Raw genomic sequence first — 21,006 nt, forward strand, 5'->3', positions numbered from 1 at the left:
TGACCTTGTTTGACCCATTTTGTTGCACCGTTTTCTTTAAAACACTAAATGGAAAGTCCTTTTAGTGATATGGGTGCTAGTTGTGTTCCTGCCATCCAGCTGTTCGTTTGTCTCCAGAACTGTGCGCTCACAGTCCCAGGCCCACCGTGAAAGAACAGCTACACTGTGTAAACGTTATTTCGTACAATTAAGTGAAGTGATTATTTACTGAGAGATGGAGGCCAGCAGTGTGAGCTCCTGGTGGAGGATGTCTGGTTGGTGGGGTTGAAAACTGAATTGAAGTCCACAAAAGAAAAGCATGAAAGATTAATGACAAAAAGTTGAGTATATAGGACTTGATTGTACACTTAAAAAAAAAAAAAGAAAAAAAAAAGTATAATACAGGGAGTTGTGACCCCGATGGGGTGGGTGAAACAATAGAACATGTTATATATAAGCATGAAAGAGGATTTCAGATAGAATTTGAAAAGATTAAAGAAAAACATAACATAAGGCATTACAAATTAGCTTATGGAGCAAACATATAGATATTAATCTAAAAAGGAGTGACAGAATTTGATTTTATAGCAGTTTTTTGCCAACCCCCAAAAACCAGGGAATGAACAAGATGAGAGAATGGAGTTTGAAGGTAATATTAAGAATAAAATGAGGATAGGGAGAAAATCAGGATTATAAATAAAACATACCACATACAAAACTAAAACAGAATATAATAGGTCAGGCATGCCCTGAGGCATGGACTGATTTTGTGCACCCCCAAACTGGATTTCAAGAAAGACTTAGTCCACCCGCACAGATGTCTGATGCAGATAGAAACTTTTTTATTTTTAATTAGGGCAAAACTATTTAGAGACAGGTTGAGGTCTTACAATTGGAAATGTTAGGTATAACACAAGGTATTCATCTTTTAATAATCACAGTTTTTCTCTTTATTCAATTTTCTCTTCATACTAAATAGGACCACAGCCCTTTGTGCATTACATTCTGTTTTGAATTCATTTATTAAAATTACCTGATTACAGCGAGTGTTGTGAAAAGAAATACTGACCCAAATCCTGTTCTTAGACTGTGAGACAAAAAATAATTAATTTTTTTCAACCGAGCCTAAATCATTTGCAAAACTGTGTCCCCATCTTTTAATAAAGCAAATGAGCAAAACCTGCTTTTAGCTTTGGATCTACAGAGATTTACGTGTGCCTTTCCTACAGAGAATCAGACTATTTTGTCTAATTAAAATAATCATATTTTGTAAAGTAGGAAAAAAATCGCACTATATTTTTGTTGGTAAATATTTAATTTTTTTTACATTTTATTATACATTTTTTGGCCCTCCAGTACTTTTGACTTGACAAAAGAACCGGAGGTACTTGTGCAGAAACGTTTGGACACTCCTGCACCAGGTGGAGGCCATAGTTACACAGTCATGTCCAGTAGGTGGCGGTATACACCTCTAAAAGGTGCGATCCGCCAACAAGGAAAAGAATCAGAAGAATAATGATTGCCGCGCTTCTACAATTTAAAACAGTTGGTTCTACAGGACTGGATCAAAACTGGGAGTTTGAATTTCCCCGTTAAGGCATATATTCCCCAACCACTACCATGCTTCAAGAGTCAAAGATAAAGGAAACATTGCTCTAGTTGTCATGTGTTGGTTTGAGGTTTGTGGACTGGAGTGCAGGCAAGAAGTTGGGAGTCACGTATTAAAGTAAGGATGTGGGCAGGATGTGTTTATTAAATAATAAATCCAAGATTTACAGGCCAGCAGGCTAAAAGAGGAACAGGAACATGATGAGGAGACAAGAACTGTGGTAGATTAACAGAGAACCTGATAATGAATGTGACTGAACTGGCAGATTAAATAGGGGAGGAGACAGAAGGAACAGGTAATTAACACAGGTGAGTAGAGTGACCCTAACTATAACAGAGAATGGCAGGCAGGAAATTAGGAATAAAACACAAATATGAACATACTACTAACAATAAAATAAAAGGGCAGTAGAAATTCAACAAGTTAAAACAATCAATCAGGTTATTTATGCAGAGACAGTAAAAGGGTTAAAAAAAACAATGAACGTTTGAGAACATTTGAGAGGAGACAGACAGAAGAAAATGATAGAGAACAATGATCAAACAGGTTTTGTTTATTGCTGATGTGCTCAGTTGCACTAATCAGGGTAATAAGACAGAGAAAATAAAAAAATAATTGTGAGAGGAACAGAGAAAATCTTGGGAATTAAAGATCTATCAAGGGAACATGCTATTGTAAAAACCTGAAGGAGATGGGAATTAAATTATACAAATTTATTTATATAGCGCCAATTCATGAAACATGAACTGTCTATTGTATAAGGGCACACCTAACACATCTAAAATAATGCAGTTTCTGTAATTTCAGCTTGGATAATTATTTGATTTTGAAACATGTTTGCAGCGTTTTGTTAGACATGGTGTGTTGTGTTAGTGTGTTATTGTGTTTTGAAAATTAGTTTTGGAGTTTAGTTTACAATGTGTTTGAACATGAAATTAACCGTTTCGCCAATTGTGTGTTTTAGGTGTGTTGGTGCGTTAAGAGCAGGGCTTTGAACCGATTTTTTTCCCCAATCGGAATTATAAGGTTTCCGGTTATGAGTTCCACCAATAAATTGACGTTCCCGAACCGGTTAGAACAAAAAAATACTGTTCCCGATCGGTTAATTTCGTTCCTTTCGTTTGACAAATATAGCTATTGATATTGTGTTTGGAATGAGCGTTTTACTTAACGATGGATCGTAATTTACCTCTTATTTAAGATGTGTAGCTCTAGTGGAGACACCTCTCTCTCTCCATTCAGTCAGCGAATGTGTGATGTGATGTCACACAGGAAGTGAACCTCAGCCGTCATGGTAACGTGCGCTAACCTGACTCCGCCAGCTGTATGTCGCTCCGCCTAGCTTCACTCACATCCATCTGGGCCTTATCAAAAATCCTTGCATTTGATTGGATAAGCCACTTGTCTGTCATCTTTATCGACGTGCTATTTCAACCACTCACACCGAAGCTAACCCGTGCCGTTATGTGTTTGCGGCTCTAGAGGCACGCGTTTTATTGACAGTGAGCTGACAGGAAGAGGGGGGAAGACAGGCGGCAAAGCGCCGCGGGTCGGAGTCGATCCCGGGCCGACCGCGTTGAGGACTAATGGCCTCCTAATAAGTTAGTTTGCGCTAACCGCTAACCGCTAACCGACAGGATGCCCACTGCGGACGCGCCCCGGAAAACAAAACTTGCCAAATCCGGTCGGGAGAAGGGTGAAAACATTGTTTCCACCAACAAAAGCCTTCAGAGGCGTTCTCTGATGTTCTTTTAATGAAACAATATCACTTCAAAATCACTTTCTATGGGCGATGTCCCAGATGTATGTGAGTGAAGCTAGGCGGAGCGAGATACAGCTGGCGGAGTCAGGTTAAACGTGCGCAGAAAAATAATTACTTTTTTTTTTAGTTAATTAGGCAACGAAAACTTTGAGGAACGAAATAAAACCGGTATTAACCGTGTAAGTGACAGTGAAATGATTTATTTCTTGGAAAAATGTATGTTTATTTCAGATTATGTATTTTAAGTTGTTTAGTTCAAATTTTGAGGTTTATGTAAAATTATTGTATTTTATTTCTTTTGAAACTATTTGTTGAAAAGTTATCGCGAGATTTGCGTATATAAGAAAGGTAGCGAGATTTGCATGAGAGAAGGAGCAGAAATCTGGGAAAGAGTAGCAGTCTCGTATTTGCTGTAGCTGAAAAGAGTGGACAAAGAAGAATTAGTCTATTAAAGACCTCCGAAGTGGCAGGCGGTCACGAGGTAACTTTGTTACAGTATGTGTCACCTGACTGTCTGTAAATGTATCCATTTCTAAAGCTTGTCTTTATTTTTGTAGTTTTCACGGCATTTATTAAAGAGCCCGTTTTGAAGGAAGCCGTGCCAGTGTTGTCACTTTGGAGCAACAGTGAAAACTCCTCCAGCCAGCGCCGGTTACAAACCGTTAAGACGACAGCAGCCGCAGTGAGTGACAGTGCAACTCTCCAGCCAGCGCCGGTTACAAACCGTTAAGAAAACGGCAGCCGCACCAACGCCGGTTAGGACCGTTAAAGAGGACTGCCGCTGCAGTGAGTGACGGTGCCATGGTGTAACACAAGAGGGCGCCATTTGTCAAGCTCACCGTTTTCAAGAAACCAAGCGCAGCAGCAACGTACATCAGAAGTTCGGTGGAAATGAATTAAGGACAGTGTAAAAGTAGAATAAGAGTGGATTAGGTGAAGTTTAAAGCCACATAAGTTTCTACAACACATTTGTCAAAAGGTTACTTATTCTCTACTGAACTTCAAAGTGATGTGTTGTTGTTAAGGAAAGAGTGTTGTGTATGTATCTTGAGGTCAAACTAAGTGGGAAGTTAACAAATTTCTTTAAGTTGAAATACATCTGTATTAAGAATGAATCTCATTACAGCTACAGTATAAAGTAATATTCAAGTCACATAAGTTAGAAATTTAAAGGAGTATTTTGCAATTTAAAAAGAGCATTTAGTGACGTTTAACCAGACTTATAAAATGACTGACAAAGATCATAAAGAACTCTATGCTCTATCAAGTACTGAAGTGGAGGAAAATGATACTGAGCAAATCTCAGAACCACAGACTGTTCGAAGAAGTGAAAGAGTTAGAACGTTAACCGAAAAGGGTAAAGAGCTTCAAGAGGAGAAACTTAAAATGCTTCAACACAGATATGCAGTCGGTTTTGAAAAATGGAGATATGAAGCAAGACTGAGCAAAGTCATATTAAGAAAGGAAGCTTCAGACAGTGAATTAAAGGAGCTGATTAACAATGTAAACGTCACCTGCATATATATGCAAACTATTTATGAAGAAATACGGCAAATACACACTCCTGGTGCAGACGCAAGGCGCAAAGTAGATGCATGTACATCACTTTCTGCATTTATTGTCAGAAGAGCTGAGAAACAACTGCAAGGAGACTCTGCAGAAGACGACGAAGAGCCATGGCCAGATTTTGGGTCATGCTTAGGATCTGAAAGTATGACATCAAGGTCAAAATCCAGAAGCTCTAAAGGTAGTTCAGGTAGTTCACAAACAACCAAGAGATTGGAAGCAGAGGCGGAGGCAGCTGCATCTCAAGAAATATTAGCAGTTATGGAAGAGCAAGAAAAGGAAACGATTGAGTTACAAAAATTAGAACGCGAGAATTTGGAAAGGCAGCAAGCAATGGAAGAGCAGCGAAGAAAGATTAAACGCTTGGAAGAAGTTAAAAAATTGAATGCCGCAAAGGCACGAGTAAAGGTTTATGATGAAGCTGAAAGTATTTCTGAAAGTCAGAGTTCATCACAGAGCATTAAAGCAGAAAGTGAAATCCAAGCAATCCCTGTCACAGCGCACAGTTCTTCTCCAGCTCTAAATATTACCCATTTCCATAATGCTAAAATTGTTGAATCTATGCCGCATAATCCTACAGTAATAAACCAAGCCCAACAAAGTCCTGCTGAACAACCTAAGGCCACCATAAGCCAAACACTTAATGCATCAAGTCCACCATTCATCCCTCAAGCCACACAGGTTTCCTCTGCTGCAGCTCAACAACAGTCAAATTATGAGCTAGTTGGCATACTAGCAGAAGCAATAAGCGCTAATCGTCTTCCAACTCCAGAACCTGCATTGTTCACTGGTGACCCCTTAAAGTTCAAAGATTGGCAGTTGTCCTTTGAAACCCTGATAGAAAGTAAAAACATTCCAAAGAATGAGAGACTCTATTATCTCAGAAAGTATCTTGGTGGACCCGCGAAGAAAGCAGTTGAAGGTTTTCTTCTAGTGGGGACAGATGAAGCATATGACTCAGCTTGGAAAGTGCTGGAAAAACGTTTTGGAGATCTATTCACCATAGGAAAATGCTTCAGAGACAAGCTTCACAGTTGGCCTAAAATAAACTCCAAGGATGGAAGTGAGTTGAGAGAATTTGCTGACTTCCTGAAGAATTGTGAAGCTGCAATGTTACACATAAGGTCACTGGAGATTCTCAATGATTGTATGGAAATCCAGAAACTCTTGCTAAAACTTCCAGATTGGTTGACCACAAGATGGAACCGGACAGCCATGAAAATAAGAAGGGCTAGTGATGGAGAATATCCATCTTTTCATGTGTTTGCTGATTTTGTATCCACTGAAGCAGACTTAGCATGCGATCCTATAGCATCAGTGCAAGCTCTTAGAAGTTTGGAAATAAGTAAACCCAAACAATTACGCAACCAAGTCATCCAAGCAAAAACGCTAACAACAAACTCAAACAACACAAATACTGTGACCTGTCCTTTCTGCAAAAGAAATGGTCACATCCTTGATAAATGTTTCAAATTCACAGAAACCCCACTCCAAGACCGTATCAAGTTTGCACAAGCAGAAAGGCTGTGTTTTGGATGTTTAGAGAGAGGACATCATTCCAAGAAGTGTGACAAAAAGAGCACATGCGAAAAATGTCAAAGAAGACATCCAACATGTCTGCACAATGACGCGTTCATTGAGCGTAACAGGGTAATACCTGCAGTGAGTGAAAAGTCTCCAGACAATGACGAAGCTGACGCTGAAGAAGGAGACAAACCATCGGTGGCGATCTCTAACAGGGTAACTCAAGCAACTTCAAGCACGTTGACATCCTCTATTCTACCTGTATGGGTTTCATCAAAGAACGACCCAGACAGAGAGGTTTTAGTTTATGCACTACTTGATTCACAAAGTGATACATCCTTCATCTTGGATGAAGTAGCCCAAGGTCTTGACACAAATAAAAGTAAAGTCAATCTGTGCTTGTCAACTATGTCCACCAAGTCAACAGTTATACCATGTGACAAGCTGGTAAACCTTCAAGTTAGAGGATATAAAGATGAAAAAAGAATTACACTGCCACCAGTATATACAAGAGAGTTTATCCCTGTCAACAGATCACATATCCCAACGTCTGAAACCGCCTTAAAGTGGCCTCATCTAGAAAAGCTGGCAGATAAGCTACCTCCACTGCTCGAATGCGAAGTTGGTCTACTTATTGGCTATAATTGTCAACAAGCCCTCCTACCACGCAAAGTTCTTGCAGGCAAAGAGAACCAACCTTACGCACAGTTAACTGATCTTGGCTGGAGCATAGTTGGTTGCTCATCTCAATCTCAAAATCACAACGATGTCATCGGTACAAGTCACAGAATAATTGTTCGTGAAGTATTCCCTGTTTCACAACCAGCAGTTGAACTCAAGAAACAAGTACATTTTGTATGCAGAACTCAAGTAAAGAAAGCCAGTCCAACTGATGTGATTAAGGCTTTGGAATCCGATTTTTCTGAACATGCAACAGATGACAATCCAGTTTCACAGGAAGACATTTTGTTCATGTCAAAGGTGACCAAAGGTATAAAACAGAAGAACGATGGTCATTACGAACTCCCGTTACCATTCAAAACAGACAATCCGAATCTCCCAAACAACAAGCAAAGTGCTGAACACAGATTGTCTTCATTGGAACGTCGACTAAGAAGGGATGAGAAATACTATAAAGATTATTTCAAGTTCATGAACGATATTATAACTCGCGGAGATGCAGAAAAGGTGCCAGAACATGAGCTGAACAACAAGACAGCATGGTACATCCCGCATCACGGGGTTTACCACCCCCACAAACCAGAGAAAATACGTGTGGTTTTTGACTGTTCTGCACACTTCCAAGGAACATCTCTCAACGATCATCTATTGACTGGACCGGATCTCACCAACACATTGGTTGGAGTGTTATGCCGATTTAGAAAGGGCCTCGTCGCCATTATGTGTGATGTGGAAAGAATGTTCCACCAATTCCATGTCATTAAGGAACATCAAGATTATTTAAGATTTCTTTGGTGGGACAAAGGCAATTTAAACTCCGAACCTTCAGTTTACAGGATGAAAGTACATCTTTTTGGAGCAGCATCATCTCCTGGATGTTGTAATTTTGGACTCAAACACATTGCATTACAGGGTAGAAACAAGTTCAGCAAAGAGACTGTTGAATTCATCCAAAGAGGTTTTTACGTTGACGATGGACTTACTAGTGTAACATCAACAGCCAAAGCTATACAGCTGGTCAAAGAGTCAAGGGAACTTTGCAAAACAGGAAACCTACATCTGCATAAGTTTGTGTCAAACAATAAAGAGGTGCTTGCAACAATTCCCCAGGAAGAACAAGCTCAGTCCAAAGATCAGAACATGGCTTTTGGAGAACTCCACATTGAACGTGCACTTGGAGTACAATGGTGTGTAGAAGCAGACCAATTCCAGTTCAGAGTTCAAGTTAAAGAAAACCCATTGACCAGAAGAGGGGTGCTTTCGACTGTTGCTTCCATCTATGACCCTCTTGGGTTCGTCGCCCCTTTCACATTGATTGGAAAGCAAATACTCCAAACATTATGCAAAGACAAGGTCAACTGGGATGATGATCTTCCAGACCACATTCTACCACGATGGGAAGCATGGTTGAGAGACCTGCCTAAGCTGGCAGCTCTGAAGATCCCACGAAGCTACTCACAAGACATCAACATCATACAGTATGAATTGCATAACTTCTCGGATGCGAGCCTTCGACGGTTATGGTGCATGTTCATACCTTAGAGCAATAAGCAAGGAAGGACAGATAAGCTGTTCACTCGTCATGGGAAAAGCGAGAGTTACACCCATCAAACAAATGACCATCCCAAGACTCGAACTGTCGTCGGCTGTAACTTCAGTCCGAAACGAGGATGTAATTAAACAAGAACTGGAAATCAAAAATCTACTAGAATATTATTGGACGGATTCACAAGTCGTACTGGCATATATAAGCAATGACGCTAAAAGATTTCACACATTCGTTGCCAATCGGATTCAACGAATAAGACAAAGTACGAGTCCTGAAAAATGGCAGCATGTCAGCTCAGCGGAAAATCCGGCTGATCACGCCTCAAGGGGGTTAAATGCTGCACAACTGAAAGAATCAAACTGGTTGAAGGGTCCAGATTTCCTTTGGAAAAAAGATCTTCCAATAAAAAAGGAAATGGTGGGAGAAGTTGAAGGGACAGATCCTGAACTCCGTACAGGTCATGCACACACTGTGCAGTCAAAACAAGTGAGCCCTGTTCTAGAGCGTCTAAAGAAGTTCTCTGAATGGTCGAGAGCTGTAAAGGCTATTGCCAGACTCAAACGATGCATAAAAGAGTTTAAAGGTGTTCAAGAAAGAACAAACAAAACAACAGATCTTGAAGAGAGAAGAGACACAGAAGTTTTCATTATCAAGCTAGTGCAGAAGGAAGCTTTTACTGAGGAAATACAGAAAATCAGATCTCAGAAGGAAAATTCTCTGCACAAGCATGACAGACTAAAGCAACTAAATGCTTTCTTGGACAAGTCCGATGTTCTCAGGGTGGGAGGAAGATTGTCCCAATCAGCCTTGCATCATCATGTCAAACATCCCGCAATTCTTACCAAGGAGTCCCACGTATCAGCTCTCCTCGTTAAACACTACCATGAACGTGTACATCATCAAGGAAGAGGCATGACCATAAATGAATTACGTGCAAATGGCATATGGATTTTAGGATGTGGAAGTATGGTTTCTTCGCACATTTACCACTGTGTTAAATGTAGGCGATATAGAAAGACCACAAATGTCCAACAGATGGCAGAGTTACCAGAAGTAAGAACAAAAACAGCACCTCCTTTTACATATTGTGGTGTTGACTGTTTTGGCCCATTCATGGTAAAGGAAGGAAGAAAGGAAGTCAAAAGATATGGATTATTGTTCACCTGCTTATGTTCACGAGCTGTGCATATTGAAACACTTGATGACTTATCAACTGATGCTTTCATGAACGCTCTTCGGGTTCTGATTGCCATAAGAGGTCCTGTTCGACAACTAAGATGTGACCAAGGGACAAATTTTATGGGAGCCAGAAGAGAGTTTTTGGAGCTAATGAAGGATATGGACCAAGAACCACAAAGAGCTATTGGTTGTGAGTTTGTGATGAACGTTCCATCAGCTAGCCACATGGGAGGCATCTGGGAACGGCAAATTCGAACAGTACGAAGCATACTAACAGCAATGTTAGATAAATTCTCAAACAGACTTGATACAACTAGTCTAAGAACGCTCTTTTACGAGACAATGGCCATCATTAACAGCAGACCCTTAAGTGTGGAGTATCTTAATGATCCCTTGGGTCCAGAGCCTTTAACTCCCAATCACCTATTAACGATGAAGTCTTCAGTTATTCTTCCCCCTCCAGGACAGTTTTGCAGAGAGGATTTGTACTTGAACAAAAGATGGAGAAGAGTACAATTTCTAGCAAACGAGTTTTGGCAAAGATGGAAACGAGAATATCTGCTAAATCTCCAACAGCGACAGAAATGGCAGAAAGTTTCACGGAACCTCCACATTAATGACATTGTGATCCTACAAGATGATAATGCTCCAAGATGTAAATGGAAGCTAGCTCTAGTAGTAGAGACTCTAGAGAGCCCAGACGGCAAGGTTCGAAAGGTGAAACTAAAGACAAGTGAAACGACATTTGACAAAGGAAAACCACTGACGAGGTTGATATATTTAGAAAGACCTATTCATAGGGTAGTGACGTTACTTGAGACTAATACAGAGTAAAACAGACTTTAATTCTGACATTCATTGAAAAATCACATTGAAACAAATTAGTGATTTTGGTGGGAGTGTAAGTGACAGTGAAATGATTTATTTCTTGGAAAAATGTATGTTTATTTCAGATTATGTATTTTAAGTTGTTTAGTTCAAATTTTGAGGTTTATGTAAAATTATTGTATTTTATTTCTTTTGAAACTATTTGTTGAAAAGTTATCGCGAGATTTGCGTATATAAGAAAGGTAGCGAGATTTGCATGAGAGAAGGAGCAGAAATCTGGGAAAGAGTAGCAGTCTCGTATTTGCTGTAGCTGTAAAGAGTGGACAAAGAAGAATTAGTCTATTAAAGACCTCCGAAGTGGCAGGCGGTCACGAGGTAACTTTGTTACAGTATGTGTCACCTGACTGTCTGTAAATGTATCCATTTCTAAAGCTTGTCTTTATTTTTGTAGTTTTCACGGCATTTATTAAAGAGCCCGTTTTGAAGGAAGCCGTGCCAGTGTTGTCACTTTGGAGCAACAAACCGGTTACCAATATTTTTAAATAAGTGTTCCAGTTCCAGATCATAAAAAATAATAACGTTTCCGGTTTCGTTTCTGTTCCTTGAACCGGTTCAAAGCCCTGGTTAAGAGTTTAGGCAACCTGTTAAATGTATTAAAACTCTGTCATAGCGATTTTAAAAAACTGTAATTTTGTTGAAAAAAAGTAGATCAAACTTGACAGAAAACTTCTCATTTAAAGTGGTATCTCTCTGGCTTTAAGAAACACTAAAACAAAATATTGTGGTAACAGTCACTTTTTAGCTGAAGCAGAGGGAAAAAAATTATAGAATCACTCAATTCTGGGAAAATATTATGGAATCATGAAAAAAGAAACAGAACGCTTCAACAGACCAATAGTACTTTGTTGCTCCTCCTCTGGCTTTTAGAACAGCTTGCAGTCTCTGAGGTGAGGATCTAATGAGTAACAAATGGTAGTCTTCATCAATCTGACTCCAACTTTCTCTCATTGCTGTTGCCAGACCAGCTTTATGGGTTGGAGACCTAGTCATGGATCAGTTTCAGGATTACCACCATGCCCAATGCAGATTTGTGATTCATCACTGAATATAACCTTCATCCAATCATCCACAATCACTTTTCTTTCGCCCTTTGTAACCTTTTCTTCTGTTTAGTTGTTAATGATGGTGTACATTTAGCTTCTCTGTATGTAAATCCTATTTCCTTTGGGCGGTTTCTAACAGTTCAGTCACAAACGGTGACTAAAGTTTCCTCCTATTTGTTCCTATTTGTTTTTTCTGTTTTCAAGACTTATTGTGTTAAGTTTTTTTTGTCTTCTTGGTCTACCAGCATGCTTTCCTTTAACCTTTTTTTTCCTTTTACCCTCTCCTGTTGTTTGTACACAATAGTCAGCAACCAACGTCTTTTGTAACATTGGGTGATGATTTACCTTCTTTAAGAAGTTTCATAATCCTCTCCTGTGGTTCAGTTGACATCTCTAGTGTTGATGCCATAATTCATGTCAGTCCATTTGGTGCAACAGCTCTCCAAGGTGTGATCACTCCTTTTTATCAGCAGACTAATGAGCGGATCTAATCTGATGCTGGTGTTTACGGAGAGGAACATATCTAGAGTGATTCCATCATTTTTTCCTTCGCTTGAGCTGAAAAAGTGACGGTTACTGACCACCACATTGTTTTTTTTTTATCCCAATTTATTTTTGTGCTTCTTAATGCCAGAGAGTTTTAAAAGTATTCAGAATATAATATACATTTAATTTAATCATTCATGAGATTTGAGAATATGGCTGCTTGTCTCCACATTTGATCAACAATACTCAACCACCAAGAGAATGAATTTAAATGCGTTAGTCAAATACATGGATGGGAATTGCCATTAAATGGTTATGAAATGAGGGTGACAAATATTGAAGGTAAAAATGGAACTCAGAGCTGGAAAGAAGGCCAAATTTTTAATCAATGACCTTAAAAGCAGCTTTTAAAGAGAAACTGGATTAGACTAAAATTGCAGCAAGCAGTTAAAAGCTTTTACAAAAATCAATAAATCTGAAGCATACAGTCTTGATCAGTGCATCTCTACCACCAACCACAATAAAATACAACTTTATCATCCAATGTGACGTCATAGTTTTAAGTTTGGTTTAAATCTATATAATGCATCAAGCATGTAAATGAAATAACGTGTTATATACTGTTTTAGAACATATTAAGGAGTTTTAAGATGAGAATAAGATGGAAATTAATATCTGAATAGAGATTAACGATTGTTTCTATTACAATGATAAAACCATATTTATGTGAGACTTGTAGGAAAAAGAGCTTTTAAGCTTCCTGTCATTAAACTGGGGAAAAAAACTACACAGATTCAAGAAATAACATCTCTGTGAATTTTTTTTTAATGTTCTCATGTTTTCAAACAACAGTGACAGAAGTTATGTCTTCTTCACTCGTGCATAGAGATCCTCTGGACTGTCAGCAGACACTTTGACCTGAGCGTACACCGACTCCTGCTGTCCTCCATCCTGCACTGAGACGGAGGAAGCTTCAGGTCGCCTCTGGAGGAAAGTCATGTCCCCATAATGAAGTTCTTCCTCTGTTTCACTGGCTGCCATCTGAACAGCATCCTCCTCACATGTTTGACTCTGTGTGGAAATGAAATTGTTCCTGTTTAGCAAATGTCGTCACAACCTGCAGATGAAAACTTACTGCAGTGCTGAACACAGAAGATGGAAAATTCCTCACCTGGATCTGTTGTGGAGTTGAACGTCTGGACTTAAAGCACCTGGAAGAGATCAGAGATCTGTCAGAAAAAATTCAATGTTGGAGAGGAAATCACAAAGACTGACTGAGGGAATCAATAATGATCTGAAACAGACATGAGAGGGTCAGATGTACAAAAAAAAATGTAGGACTAAGGACTAGTTCAGATATTAATCTGAAGGTTTAAATGAAAGCTCAATTATTAAATTTAGGTTATCATTGTAATTGTTGATACCTACCAGACAGAAAGAACCAGGGAGGTTAACAAAATGACTCCAATTACAATTGAGACCCAGTAGGGAAATCCTTTTGCAAAGTAGGAGAAAAAAAGTTACCAATGACAAAAAAAAAAAACTGTGGAAAACATGTGTCCATTAAAAATGTGATTGAATAGACTCTAGTTACCTCCACCAAGAAGGATCACTGATGATCTCTGATCACCCAGATCATTTGTAGCCTCACAGTAATACTCTCCTCCCTCAGTAGCATTGAAGCTGTAAACCTGCCCCACAGATACATTAATGGCTCCATGTTTGCTGTTCCTGAACCAGGTGAAGCTGGCAGGAGGCTTGGCTCTGCTGGAGCAGCTCAGCTCCACCCAGCTACCTGCTGACACCAACCTGATGGACTGATGGATGCTGAGGTGTCTTTAGGAGCATCTGAGGAAAATGGGACACACATTAACTTTACTGATCAGAAACAGCTGAAACCATGACGTGCTGACAGGATCACTTACATGAAACACTGAGAGTCACTTCTGTCTCTGCTGTCTTGCTTCCTCCATTCACAGGATATGTGGCAGAACAGCTGATGTTGTATCCATCATGTGTGTCTGACAGAGTGATGTTCTCCTGGATTTTAGTTGTAAAGGTTCCCCTCTGTGTTTTTCTCTGTTTGTCTGTGAGAGTCTTGTTGGAGACTCCAGGTGAGTTCAGGAGGTGAGTCTGGACAGGGAGTCAAAGCTGAGCAGCTGATAGTGACAGACTGATGCTCCTTCAGATCAGCAGGGATGTTAATGCTGGGACTCCAAGGAGAATCTGGGAGTTTAAATAAAACACAATTTAATAACAGAAATATTTTGTGCAGATTAATATATAAAGAATAGATTTCAGATAAAATTGAAGCTCTTTTACCTTTAACTGTTATGTGAAGAGGATCAGCACATGCTGTTGCTTTGTAGTTCCCGTTCTGAACTCTGAAGAAGTATCTGTCTGTAAAACTTGTGTTTAAATCAGGAAACAGAGTGGTGCAGTTTCTCTCTGTCAGGTTTCCAATATTCAGTGAAAAGGTGCTTACTGACCCACTGCTGTTGAAAATAACAACGTTTGGATTGGCAGAAAAATCCTTGTTTTTTTTCATCCAGATTCCATAGACAGTTGTGCTGCTGTTAAATGTTTTGTCCTCTGTATTAAAGCTACATGGGATTTGCAGACAAGATCCATTCAGAGCTTCAATCTTCTTTGGTGCAGTGATTCTGAGGCCTGGTTTTTTGCAATCAGCCAAAGCACCTGTTAAAACAAACAAATGATGAACATAATGTGGAGCAAAATCTGCCTGCAGAGAAACTTCATGATCCACAAACTCCAGTTCAGCTGCAGCATGTTACACGTGGAGCCTTTAAACAATATCAGAAATTAATGTTTCAGACCAGAAATGATTTATGGGACGTCTCTAAATGAAAGGAAGTGAACAAACAGCTCACCTGGAAGAAAGAAGACACTCAGTAACATGTTGACTGCCAACACGCTCTCACACAGAGCTGCCATCAGATTCAGGTGGTCCTTCTTTATCTCAGACTGGAAACAAAACATTTAGGTGATTTATTAAAGTAGGTCTGAAATTAGAGGTTTAGCTCATAGCAAAGCAGCTTTAAATACACTCTACACATTTCACCCATAAGCTTAACACACAGAGCAAGAATTGATAAGTTTAACTCCAAGGTTTCTCTTTAAAAGTTTTCCCAGCACTCAAATCATGAGAAACTTCATAAACTCCTCATGAATATTTGTTAATAATAGAAAGCAAAAACGTACAAATTGTACAGATGAATAAACATGCTGAAATATTTGGTTAATTGTTCAGAATCAACAATGTAAACTTACCAGGATTTCTGCAGCTGAAACTAAAAACACTTAAACCCAGTTGATGTGTTAAGATGAGTTGATCAGCAGCAGAATAAACAACCACCTTCTCTGTGAACAGACGTGTGAATTAAAGAAGTCTCCATCCTTCCTGCTCTGTGAAAGAGGAAGTCAGCTCTTTATCTTAATTTTAACACGTTATCATATGAGGTATGGTAACATATAGCTCAGAGCCATTTACTGAATATAATTATCACAGATTCTTTCTCATTTCTCAGTTAAATTTGGCTATGATAGTTACTGAGCTTCATCACAGAAGAGGAACATATCAAACAAAACATTGAAAATACACGCAGCTTTCATTTATCGTATGTGGTTGTTGTTTTATTTTAAAAACTTGTCGCTGTGAGTTTAATGCAGAACTGATAAACCCGCTTCTTATTTTACTGCAACTTCTCAATTTTCCTTCAGCACTTTGTTTAGCTATCAGTTCACAAAGACAGAATAACACATTAAGGCACCCCTTGATGCACTTTGAGTCGGTGAGCTCCCAAATGTGCTCACATCGGTTGGATTATTATTATCAGGACGATCCTACCCAACCGTGTTGTTTAACTGAATTATTAATGCAAGCTACCTTTCCATAGTTTGGGTAGAACCATTTGGGGATCACATGTAGTCATGGTTGTAGATTGAATAAAAATACTTTCTGTTCACAAAATCCTCCTGAAAGCCCCATTTGCATCTGAAAAACTGACTATTGCTGCAAAAGGGACTTTAATGTTGGTCCGTTCAGCTGCATAGTTTGATTAATATTGAACTTGGCTGACAGTACTCAGACCTTCTTAGCTGGTTACTGGTAGGCTTGGTTCAGGGTTGCTGGTCTGGTCAGGATTTCTCTGTGAGCCCTCTCAGAAAAGTCTCCGCTGTCAGGGACCCCAGTTTGGTCCAGTGTGGTCCAGTGTGGTCCAGCAGCAGCATGGATACGTGAAGGGCCCGGTTTCCTCATGGTGGCGCTCTCCAAGGCAACAGAGACTCTGCGTCCAGTTCTGGTAGGATTGTCCTTAAAGCAGCTGATGGGACTGCCTTCATCTGAGTCAAGAAAGATACATGCACTATTCCTCGCTAATAACAATAATAATAATAATAAAAGTATTATTATTAATATTATTGCTGTTCTTAATAACTGTTAGAAGTACATTTTACAGACAGAGCTGCCATTAGATTCAGGCGGTCCTTCTTCATCCCAGCAAAGCAGCTTTAAATGCACTCTACACATTTCACCCTTAAGCTTAACTCACAGAGCAAGAATTCATAAATTTAACTCCAAGGTTTCTCTTCAAAAGTTTTCCCGGCACTCAAATCAGGACAGACTTAAAAATGTCTTTATGAATATTTGTTGATAACAGAAAGCCAAAACACTTGAGTATATAATGTATCTTTTTGACAAAATGTATACATGAATAAACATGCTGAGATATTGGTTAATTGATCAACAATGTAAACTTCCCAGGATTTCTGCAGCTGAAACTAAAACACTTTAGTCTTAAAACCAGTTGATGTGTTAAGATGAGTTGATCAGCAGCAGAATAAACAGCCACCTTCTCTGTGAACAGACGTGTTCATTAAAGAAGTCTCCGTCATTCCTGCTCTGTGAAAGAGGAAGTCAGCTTTTTCTCTTAATTTTAACATCATGTTGTCATCATATGAGGTATGGTTTAACACACAGCTCAGAGCCATTTACTGAACATAATTACCACAGATTCTTTCTAATTTCTCTGTTAAATTTAGCTATGATAGTTGTTCAGCTTCATCACAGAAGAGGAACATACCAAACAAAATATTGAAAATACACAAAGCTGTCATTTATCGTATCTGGTCGTGATTTATTTTAAAAACTTGTCATTGTGAGTTTTAATGCAGAACTGATAAACCCACTTTTGCTTTTACTGCACCTTCTCAATTAAGAGAAAGTCAGCTCTTTCTCTTAATTTTAACATCATGTTGTCATCATATGAGTTAGGGTTTAACACACAGCCTAATATAAATATAACTAGTTGATTTTTCATTTCACAGTTATATTTATCTATAATAGTTACAGTTTTTATTGATTGCTTTGACACATTTTCAAAACAGTTAACGCAGAGGTCTAAACAGTGGCACCAATGGTCAAAATGAAACATTTTGTTTGCAAAAGGCTCCAACTCTGCCAAAACATTTAACATATGATCCAAAAGCACATTTTGCCCTCAAACAACACAACCTGCACACAAATGTTTGAGCCCTTCCAATCATTCGTTACACAAGGGGCAACAAATACAGAAATACCCGCACTCAATGTGAATCAGTGCCGCATTGCTGGTTCATTGTAGCCAAAGATTGTACGCAGCTAACATGTCAGTGCCATTTGTAATCAAATATTTGCCTTTTTGCAAAAAATGGATCCAGAAGCAGGTATGCTGTGATCCAAATTTTTTTGATTATTCATTATTTTTTTTCCAGATAAACAAATGAAATATTCCAAAAAATGAAAGATTCCAACAGAAGATACTAGGGCTGTTTGTTCCTTCTAGTCCATTCTCTCTTGACGAATAGGCCACATGGCCTCATCTACGTCACATTCAATATTTTCACTTGCGATGCACCTAGGAAAAATCTTCTTGCATGCCTGATCCATCCTTGACAAGCCTCTGCATCTATATCTTGTCATTGCATTGAGCAAGGGCATCTGCTCATGGGGCGGTGATCATATACTTCCATCTCCATGCACTGAAGAATTCCTCTATAGGAATAGATAGAGATGTATATACTGTATAGCAGCAATACCTGCTCTCCTGTTGAAAAACTCTTACAATGGATGCAACCGTGTTTCTATTGAGAAAAGGTTGGACTCTTTGTCCCGCCCCTCTAAGTGAAAGGCCATGATTTACCACATGATCAATCATAGTTGCCCAAATTTCATCTGTAACTTCAGCCCTTCCAGCTACACTGCCACCTCGCACATGGACTCCTCTTCCTCATAATCTTCTTCCCTGACCCATCTACCTCTTACTCTGACTCTCATCTGCCTTAGACCATCCATGCTTGCAAAGAACAACACTCAACATGGCCCTTTTACGTAAAGCCTGAAAACTGACAGCAAATTGAAAAATTGTGTAAAGAAGTGTCAATCAGGTGCTTCAGTGATTTCATTCTGATCAAGAAGTTTCTAAGAGCTTGGAACATATGGTTTCTGTTTTGCTACCACAGCTAAAGCAATGGAGTTTGGACTGCTTGAATGATATCTGCGTTAACTGTTTTGCAAAAGGGTGGGGAAAAAGTGTCAAACCAATGAGAATGGGTTAACTCATTTGCAAGAGGTGTCTTTTGCTCTGCAGAGATGGTGATGATGAAAACTTAGAGGTTGCCAGCTTCTTCAAACAGGTCAAAGCAATCAACAAAAACTGTAAATTCCCTGCCGCTGCTAAAAATACTTGATAAAATGTAGTCAGTGAAGTAATCACACATTACTGGTCACTAATTGTGAGGAGAAAAGAGAAAGTTGTTTTTTGCCGTCTGCCTCATCAGCAGCCGCTAAAACTGACTGACGGTGCGGAGATGTTTGCTGAGGGCTCCATGAACCACATGACCCGGGGTCACATGGGGGTGGGGTCTCCGGAGAAGTCTTTTCCCATCAGATAATGATTTCTTGAAAAACCATAGCTGTTTTTACATAATTGAGACGTTGTGGCATGGCATGGTCAGCCGTCAACAGTAAGTACCACGGCGTGCTACACACAATGGAAGAAGAGCAACTGATTGATCTGTCAATCGAGATGCAACTCTTCTGTGTCCATTAAGTTTTTCTTCCATGACTGAAGTTGAACTTGCAGTGCTTCCTGCGCAGATGGAACGTCCACCACATCAGATCTGAAGGAAACCTTTCTCCAGCACAGCGGTGACACATTGGGGTGTTCCAAACACCTGTTGAATAGCCACGTGTAAGAATAAGGATAAGAATGCCTTTATTGTCCCGCAATGGGGAAATTCGGGTGTGTGACAGTGTGTTACGGCCCCTGGCCTCTTGAGACTGTCTAAGCTTGTGTTAGTTATGCAGGTCCATCCGTGACAGAACACCTTCCTGATTGGCTGAATGAAGCTGCAGAGGAGCAGCGACCTCATTGGACCAGCAGAGGATTGTCAAGCCAATCAGATGCTGATGAGGCCCACCTGCATTACATGAAAGACTCCTGAACTCATTCCTTCAGTGGGGCAGCTAGTAGAAAGTAATTTTGTTAAGCTGTTCACCCACCTTTGGTGCTTACAACTGCTTTGGGCAATTTGAACCAGTGTGTTAGCTTGTTTTGTTAAGCAGCTTATATCTGCTTTTTAGATTGACTTTGTACAAGCTAGAAGCTCGTGTTTGGGAAGCTTGGTGCTTCCTTTGCATGTGTGTTTTTTCCCCCCTTTCCCTTTTGGGCTGTTTTGGGTTTACCTTAGACCAGTGTTGTAGTCAAGTCACTATGCCTCGAGTCCGAGTCCAGGTTCAAGTCACCAGTGTTCAAGTCCGAGTCAAGTCCAAGTCATTAAAAAAAAAATCCGAGTCGAGTCCGAGTCGAGTCCACTACTCATCCGAGTCGAGTCCGAGTCGAGTCACTATTGATCCAAGTTCGTTGTAGGAACATGCCGTGACGTGTGATGAATGACATGAAGCAGTAACATTCCATTGCACTAATAACTCTTTCGCTGTAGTTACCCTTGGTTTTACTCGGTAAAACGACTGCTTTTTCCAAGTCTAAGACGTCTCCTAACCATGGTTTTTAAACATTGTTGTTATGGAACGTGCAACAGCGACCGAGGTACGCTGATAGGCCGCATATGAAGGATGTTAAAGCCGCAAGCGGCGTCGATCGGCCCTCGCAGCCAAACGCACTCCAGCCTATTGGCCACCGCCGCGGCTCCGGCCGGTGTTCTGTCAGGTCGCATACCGCGTCAGACCAGCATACCCATAGTGTTAAGCATGCGCGAACATGGTTGCGCATGCGTATAACTGCACAAAGTTGCGAAAACTTGAAGAAGCAGTCAGATTGCAATACCACTCAAAAAAAGCCCAAAAACTAAGTAATTAATTATGCGGCAAGCACCGATAGCGAGCAGTTGGAGAGGGGAGAACCGTTAGCGGTGCTCGGCTAAAGCGACGGTTAGCTGCAAAAAATAGTCCCAGCGATACGGTTACCAGCAATCATCTGATGCCGGCAGCGGGTGGGTGATAATTTTTAGCCGGTTAAGAACCAGTTTGCGCGATGCGTAAGACTATGGGTATGCTGGTCTGACAGAACACCGGCCGGCGGGTTCGCGCAGATGCTGTCACGCATTTACCTCGCCCGTCCACCGGGGGCGATTCCTACAAAGCGGTTCGTCAGCGTTCCCCCATTACTCACAACAAATCTGTGGTTGCAGATCGGTCGATGCAGCGAGGAGATACAGCCGT

The 21,006-nt window shown here is 40.1% G+C and overlaps 1 pseudogene; it reads right to left on the reverse strand.

Annotated features, from left to right (window-relative positions):
- Nucleotides 1-13,104: 13,104 nt before the first annotated feature.
- On the reverse strand, nt 13,105-15,221 carry LOC118556837 (annotated as a pseudogene).
- Between the last annotated feature and the right edge of the window lie 5,785 nt (nt 15,222-21,006).

This window comes from Fundulus heteroclitus, chromosome 21 (assembly GCF_011125445.2).
Source record: "Fundulus heteroclitus isolate FHET01 chromosome 21, MU-UCD_Fhet_4.1, whole genome shotgun sequence".
In the NCBI taxonomy this organism is placed as follows: domain Eukaryota; kingdom Metazoa; phylum Chordata; class Actinopteri; order Cyprinodontiformes; family Fundulidae; genus Fundulus; species Fundulus heteroclitus.